Source organism: Capra hircus, chromosome 18 (genome assembly GCF_001704415.2).
Source record: "Capra hircus breed San Clemente chromosome 18, ASM170441v1, whole genome shotgun sequence".
Taxonomy (NCBI): Eukaryota; Metazoa; Chordata; class Mammalia; order Artiodactyla; family Bovidae; genus Capra; species Capra hircus.
In genome coordinates, this window is record NC_030825.1 from 38,400,193 (window position 1) to 38,408,990 (window position 8,798).

The window sequence follows — 8,798 nt, forward strand, 5'->3', positions numbered from 1 at the left end:
AACTTAATATTTTATGGATAACTTAGTTATAGCAAGAAAGATTTTCATTTAGAATAGTAATAGGATGCTTTCTTTTAAAATAAATGTTTACAAAGAAAAAATAAGAGAACTGACTTAGTAACATTTTTAAATACAATGAAGTAAAATAGAAGAGCGGGTGGCTCACAGATATGACAAAAATATAAACCTTACAGCATCTGAAGTCCTCGACATGGTCTCTGTACCGGATTCAGCAGTGTTTCCCAAACTAAGTTTCGTGACCATTTGGAATATCAGAATGTAACCTTATTTGGAAATAGTCTTTGTGGATAGTTAGCTAAAATGTGGTCATATTGAATTAGGGAGGCCCTAAATCCAATGACTTTCTTATAGGAAGACCATGCATAGACACATGGGGGGAAGGGTCCACGACAGTAGAGGCAGAAATTGGAATGATGTGGTGCAAGCCAAGGAACCCCAAGGATGGCCAGAAGCTAGGAGAGAAACATAAGACAGATTTCTCTCAGAGCCTTCTGAAGGAATCGACCCCGTAGACAACTTGATATTTGACTTCTGGCCTCCAGAACCATGAGGCACCTGGTTTGTGGTAACTTGTTAGAGCAACTACTATGAAACTAATACAGCCTCCCTTCCCAGGTCTGCCTGTTATACTCATTCTTAATATTTTCTGAAGATGCATGGTACTTCTCAGGCTTCTGTTCCAGGCCTTTCCCTCTGATTGGAATGCACCTTATCTTCTCCTTTTTCTTTTTCTCTCACACCATCTGTTTGTAGACCCTGCTCAAATTTACTGCCTCAGAATCCTTTCCTCCTCTGCTCTCCTACTTCATCTGTGCACAGTCCATCCTCTGTGTACAACATCTTCCCAAGATGTTGTACACAGTTTGTTCTGTGTCTGCATTTCTAGTAACTCATGTCCTTCTTGGGAGCTGGGACAGTTTTATCTTTATATGTTTCCTACTTTGACTATGATGGGCACTTAATTGACTTCCGTTAAATATTCAATATTGAAAGTTTCTCTTTTGTTGTTGCTGTTTCTGTCTTTTAAAGTGAAAGTGAAAGTGAAAGTGAAAGTGAAGTTGCCCAGTAGTGTCTGACTCTTTGAGACCCCATGGACTGTAGCCTACCAGTCTTCTCCGTTCATGGGATTTTCCAGGCAAGAGTACAGGAGTGGGTTGCTATTTCCTCCTCCAGGGATCTTCCCAACCGAGGGATCGAACCTGGGTCTCCCGCATTGCAGGCAGACGCTTTATTGTCTGAGCAACCAGGGAAGTCCTCTGTCCAAGCCTATTTCTTTCGTTCTTTTTGGAAGATGTGTACAGAAATGAATGTTACTTTGAGAGATAGAGACACAGATATAGAGAACAAATATTTGTATATCAAGGAGGGAAGGAGAATGTGGAATGAATTGAGAGATTGGGATTGATATATATATATATATATATACACTAATATGTATAAAACAGATAACTAATGAGAACCTACTGTATAACACAGAGGATTCCACTCAATACTCTGTGGTTACCTAAATGGGAAGGAAATCCAAAAAAGGAGATATATGTATATGTGTAGCTAATTCACTTCGCTCTACAGCAGAAACTAACACACCATTATAAAGCAACTATACTCCAATAAAAATTAATAAAACAGCTGTTAAAAAAGAATGCTACTTGGATATAAAAACAGGCCATTGTGAGATACAAAGTTAGCCTTTGCTGTTAGAAACTAGCCTTGCTGTTAGAAACTGCTATTTTAAATTTGTTTAATTTAGAACTTAATTTTATTTTATGAGGTTAAATAGTAGAGTAAAAGGAATAAGCCAATAAATAACTGTCTTGAAATTCTGGAGATGCCTTCACTGAAGGCTCTTAAAAGTAAGGTCATTGTCAGCAAATCAGAGAAATATTGAGATGAGTTCACCATATTAAAGCCATGAAAAGCTTTTATGCCCAGAATTATTCTTCATGATTTCCTACCACAGGTGTGGGAAATGGGTTAAGGGAAAAATTTTGGGGAAGAGGTCAAAAACATTTTTCAATCCATAATCAGTTGAGAGTGATAATAAGATAGCTGTCATTTAAAGACTGAGAAAGGACTTTGCTCTAAGGAAAGAAAAGGAATTACAAAAGTGGAAGACCAAGCATTTCAAGGATTCTATCTATTTTATTATCTTGTGTTTTTAGAACTATCTTCTGGCATCACAGCATTGACCACTAGTTATGATAATTTATTATTCACAAAAGGGAGGAAAAACATTGACTCCAACAGATTCTTAAACCATAAGCCAAAATCCCAATGAGATTATGTATTTGAAAAAAACTGACTGTGGTTGTGTTCTTAAATACCAGTTTTATATAGGGAAAGAAAAAATATTACCAACGTGGCTTTTGGTAATAAATTTAGGTTTCCTGAAAGTTAGATGCAGTTGCAAGATGGCTTTCAATGGGCTCTGTCATAAAAAGTTTTTACAGAGTTGTTTTTTTTTTTTTTTAATCTGTAGATGAAGTGGTAAGGAACCCGCCTACTAATAAGTGGGAGACATCGGTTTGATTTCTGGGTCAGAACAATCTCCTGGAGGAGGAAATGTTATCCCACTCTAGTATTTTTGCCTGGGAAATCCCATAAACAGAGGAGCCCGATGGGCTACAGTTTCTGGGGTTGTAAAGAGTTGGGCATGACTTTGTGACTAAACAACAGCAAGAAGAAAGGATCACCCCTCTGCCAGAGGTGTTCTAGCTGCTTTCACTGGCTTGGTTCTTATATGTAGCCTCTACCAGTGAGTCTGGGATTATCCTGCAAAAAGAATATTTCAGGAATTGCAGTTCTCCTTTTTATTTTGGGGGTGATGCTCATTTCTAGCATTATCTAAAATGTCTAGTGCATATACCCCAGTAAAATTCATTACGAGAGAAAAGAATTTGGTGAGCTGCTTCTGACAGTCTAAGGCTACAAATAAATACAGTTGATGGTTTTGGGGTTTAGATTCTATTAGTTGTCTATTGCCCATAACTTTTTTTTAAAGATTTTTTTTCTTATGATTCTATGGGTTGAGGGAGTGGGCTTATTTAGCTGGGTGGTTTTTCTTCCTCATAACGTCAACTATGGTTACTCAGTTCTCTGCGTTCAGTTGGCATCTTGGCTGGACTAGAAGTTTCGGGGAAACTTCACTCCAATGTCTTATGCTTTGCTGTTTCTCCATGTGTCCTCTTCATGTGGCTAGCTAGGGTCTCCTTAACAGCATGGTAGTCTCAGGTTAGTGAGACTTCTTAAACTGAGCTGGCTTCGAGAGGAAAATCAGCATTTGCCAAGAGTTTGGAGTCTAGGCTTGGATCTAGCACAGTGTCACTGCCACCGTAGGTATAAGCCCAGCCCAAATTCAGGGAAGGTGTGTAGACTTTCCTTTCTGACAGGAAGAGTGACTTGCTGTTTTTACAGGAAGGGAAAAAATTGAAGGCAGCCATATTTGAAGGCTATCTAACACAGGCTCATTGCTCCTTAAATTAGTACTACTTAATTTAGTAGTTTAATTTTTCTCATACAAATTCAGCTCCCTTTGAGTGATTTTACATTCAGTTGCCAATTTCAGTCAGCATATTCTGGTCCTTTTGGAAAGGTGGTCCTAATTATTAATAATTAATATTGTGTAGTTAGACCTTACTAAGTGCTCAGCTGTGACTTCAGTTCTTTATGTATATGATCAAGTCCTTAAAACAACTCTGTGAGAAAGTTATTATTCTATTTTAATAAAAAACTGAAATGTTGAGCAAGCAAGAGCAAGCAAGCAACTTGGTCAAGTTCTCACAATTTATAAAGTTGTAGAGCCAGGTTTGAAAACTAGAGCATCTTTAAGCTTGGTGCTTTTGCATTGAAAAGTGATAGTTTTTTTAGGTCCATTTTGAAATTTCTATTCAAAACTGCTGTAAAATCCTGCTGCACCAAACTTGTTGATTTCCCTAAGTTCTGCTCACAGAATTTCCTTGAAATAGATGTTTCTGTTCTCGGAATGCAGACCAGGACAAAGGTCTATGAGATGTTTTCATTAATGGAAACTCCCGACCTTTATGATTTATGGAGTCTCTAAAAGCAAAATTATTTTGGGGGGACTTCTGCAGTTCTTTACTGGGCTTCCCTCGTGGCTCAGACAGTAAGGAATCTGCCTGCAATGAGGGAAACCTGGGTCAATTCTTGGAATGAGAAGATTCCCTGGAGGAGGACATGGCAACCCACTATAGTGTTCTTGGCTGGAGAATCCCCATGGACAGAAAAGCCTGAAGGGCTAGAGTCTATGGGATCACAAAGAGTCAGACACAACTGAGCAACTAAGCACAGCAGTTCTTTACACCAACCCTAGAATCATTCCCATTTTCACATACTACCTACCTGAGCAGTATGGAAGATATTTCCACATCCCCAGGTCTTACTATTTTCTTGTCCAATATTAGCATATCTTAATTATATTTTTACTGCTGAAGTATTAGGCTGAGGCTGTCCAGAATACAGAGAATTTTTCAGTAGGTTAAACAAATATAAGACTGGCTTTTACTATTTTAAGTGTTAGATTCTTGTCATGTTCTCTTGTGAACTTTAGTCTGTTAAATTCTCTACTACATTCCTTCGGGCCATTAGTACTTTCTGAGCCTTTCTGTAATTCACTTTGATGTTAACATTTTGTGTTTCTGGTCATGTATTTACTGTTCACCATCATTAAAAATAGTTAAATTGCTCAATCACAGTCTTTGGATTTTTATTATAATTCTTTAATTCCCTGAAACCTGTTTCTGTGATAAAAATGCCAAATATATCCAGAAATTTGGATGTTTAAATATTGCAATTCTCTTACAGTTTTTTTATTTTTCAGAGGGTACAAGAATTTAGAACTGGTAAAGATCATAAAAAGGCCATTAAAAGTTTGACTTCCACCTTTTATACCATGAGTAAAAGAGTTGGACAGGCATGATGACACCGTATTCTTATTTCAACACCTGGGTGGAGATTTTAATTCAAGGTTGAAATTGATGCTGTATCTTAGACCTAAAATACTGGAGGATGAAATCCACTTTGTCTGATATTAGTATAGCCACTCCTACTTTCTTTCAGTTTATATTAGTATAGAATATCTTTTTCATCTTTTTACTTTTTTTTTTTTTTTTTTTTGCAGCAGCATAGAGTTTGGTGTTACCTCTTTTTTTTCCTAATGTAATTATCCCTGCTTTTTAGTTGTGTTTTTTAAAGACTATTTACATATAATATGGTTCTTGGTATAATTGTGTTGAACTGACTATCTTGCTTTTGTTTTCTGTATGTCCCTTCTCCTCTATGTTCCTTTTATACTCCTTTTCTTTTCTTTCAGATTAATATTTTCATGGTTCTTTATTATCTCCTTTGTCTTATTAATTATATCTTATTTTGCTGGTTGTTTTGGAGTTTATATTATGTATCTTTAATATTTCATAGTCATTCTTTGCTGTTGTACACTTACACTGTAAGAGACTGACAATAGTATGTTTTCATTTTTCTTTCCTTTCCTGGCCTTTAAGCTATTGTCATACCTTTCATTTTTGTGTATGTTGAAATGCATACAAAATCTTGTTACTATTTTTTTGGGGGGGCTTTAAACAGTTGATTATCTTTTAAAGATATAAATTTTAAAAGTCTTTATATTTACATTTGTAGTTTCTATTTCTAATGCTCTTCCTTCTTTTGTGTACATCCAGGTTTCCATCTGGTATAATTTTCATTCTGTTTGAAGCACTTTACTATTTCTTGTCATGCAGGTCTATTGGTGATTAATTCTTTCAGTTTTTTATGTTTAGATCGGTCTTTGTTTCACCTTCATTTTTCTGTTTTTGCTGTCTCCTACTTGCTTCCCTCTTCCCCACCCTAGTCTGCACTTTAAAAATATTGTAGTTTCCTAGCTTACATTGGAGAAGGCAATGGCACCCTACTCCAGTACTCCCGCCTGGAAACTCCCATGGACGGAGGAGCCTGGAAGGCTGCAGTGCATGGGGTCGCTGAGGGTCAGACACGACTGAGCGACTTCACTTTCACTTTTCACTTTCATGCATTGGAGAAGGAAATGGCAACCCACTCCAGTGTTCTTGCCTGGAGAATCCCAGGGACGGGGGAGCCTGGTGGGCTGCCATCTATGGGGTCGCACAGAGTCGGGCACGACTGAAGCGGCTTAGCAGCAGCAGCAGCTTACATTGCTTCCAATGAAAAATCTGGTTCTCATCCTTTGAACATAAGGTGTCTTTTCTCCCCCCTCCTCTGACTACTTCTCACATTTTCCTTTTTATCACTGATCTTAAGCAATTTGCTTATGATGTGTCTTAGTTTTCTTCACTTTTCATAATTATGGTTGGAGTACACTGAACTCCTTGGGGGTTTCCTCCCCGCAAGGAATTTATTTTGGCAGACCTGGGGATGGGAAGAGCCCTGTGTCTAAAAGAAAGTGTTGGGCTTCTTGATGGTGAAGCATGGCTGATTCTGGTGATGTAGGACCCAGTAGGGGCAGCAGCAACTTGATTTTGTAATTGTGAAGCTTCTTGGCCATTGGCAGATGGCACCTTTTGGCTGTGATCTCCTCCACCATGATGATCTGGATGGAGTGCTGGACACCCGTGAGCTGATAGCATTGAGTGACATTGCCTGTGGTAGTCAGGTCCCAGTAAACCTGGTACATGTGGGTGCCACTGCAGGAGCTGTAGTGCAGTCAGATGCTGAAGTTCCTCACCTGATGGGGGATTTCTTGAACATCTGCCTACAGGAGACAGTTTCCCTGAAGAATTCTTCTTCAGTTGAGATGCAAAGAATCAGAACTTGGAACTTGGAATAATTAGGTGCAAAAATGCCAAGATTTTTATTTGATAGAGGGGTGATAAGTGGCATTTGGGGGTGGGCAGGGAGACTCCTCCCCGCACCTTGTACTCTCATAGTGTGCCTAAGGCCTTCATGACACTCTTTCCATGCTGGCCACCACACACAAAAGGCTTATAATTTTTTCAAATTAGAAAAACTTAGCCATTATTTTTTCAAATATTTTTGCTCCCTACCCTCAGGGATGCCAGTTATATTTAGCCATTTGAGGTTGTCTCATGGTTCGCTGATGCTTTGTTCATTTATTCCTCGTGTGTGTTTTTTCCTGTCTGTTTCATTTTGGATGGTTTCTATTGCTATACTTTGTAGTTTATTAATCTCTTCTAATCTCCTGTTAATCCCATACACTATATTTGTCGTCTCATGTATTACAGTTTTCATATCTAGGAGTTCAATATGTGTTTCTTCTTAACACCTTCTAGGTCTCCATTTAACATGTTCAATCTTTCTTCTATCACTTTCCCTTGATAATTCTGTCAGTTTTTTATTTTTATAGTTTGAAGCTATATTGTATTAGCATACAGGTTAATACTTTGTGCATGCATTTATACATGTGTGTGTCCAAGTAAATGTGTTTTTGTGTGCACACATGCACATGTACATATACCAATACATACACACACACACATATAAGTGAAATCTTCTTGTGGAATTTTTCTATTTCTTTTAAAACTTTTTGCTTTATTTTGTACTTTGATACTAAAATTACTAAAAATCACTAAATTACTATTTTCCTCTGGTTAGTATTTGCCTTGCCAATCTTTCCTATATTCTTTTTCTTTTTCCTATATTCTTATTTTTAATCTTTCAAGCTCTGTTTTCTCTTCTAAGCACTATAGAACTGAAATTAATTTTGTTTATTCTAATAATTAGTCTTTGAATTAGAAATATCTGTTTATGGTATTTTAGTCATCACAAAGAATTAGACAGAGTTGTAAAAATAGCTATGGTGGGAGAAGCAAAGACATTTAAGAACTTTTACAAAGGTCTTGTTTTTAGGTCCCAATTTTAATTTTTTCTGGCTTTCTTTCTTGAATAGAGGCTTGAATTCAAGTGATTCCCATCAAATCATCTTTCTTCTTGGCATATAGGCCTGAAAATGCTAATGGAGAAAAATGATCTTACTTTCCTAAGGTTTTCACACTTTCCCAGCCTCCTGTCTCACATGACAATGGATCTTTTAAAGCATTTATATACAGTATTATTTTGTATTTTGAAAGTTAATTTTAAACAATGTCAATTTGTAAAAAATATATATGTATATTTCTTAGTGTATTGATTTCTGATTGTCTCCATTTTCTTTAGTTTATGAAACCAGTGTTGGGGTGAAATTTTTTATTCTGATAGACTATATACTGTTCAGGGTCATTTATAATAAATACAGGGTAACATGCCTATTACATAAAAATAAAATAGTTTTTGTGAAATGAATTGGAAGATGTGGCATAATTAGACAGTAGGCATTTGTATTCTATTATCACTTTAGAGTAGCAAAAAAAAATGGAGGTAATTTATTTCATCTTGGTAATGCTCCTTCTTTCTGGTCCAACAATTTATCAGAAATGTTAATCCAGCAAGCAGTAAGTTTGGGGGGGCGGTGAGAGAGGGGATTTAAAATTAGCCTGGAAATATTGCACAACTCATTAAAAATGTAATCATGCATAAAATGAGATCAATGAAAATTTATCTAAAAGTGCAAGGAAAAGGCATTTTCTAGTATGATACTGGATTTAATAGACTGGATTTTAATTTAGTCAGTTTGCTACAAAAAAATCCCTCCAGGCTAAATAAAACAGTTTTCCCTCCCAGTTATTGTACAGACAGCTAATTTTCAGACCCTTTCCTTCTGATATTCAATCTTATCTCTTGCTGTGTATGGGTTTCACTATATTGCAGAATTTGTTTTCTTTACATTTTCCATT

The 8,798-nt window shown here is 36.7% G+C and overlaps 1 pseudogene; it reads right to left on the reverse strand.

Moving 5' to 3' along the window:
- On the reverse strand, positions 6,442 to 6,953 carry LOC102174839 (annotated as a pseudogene).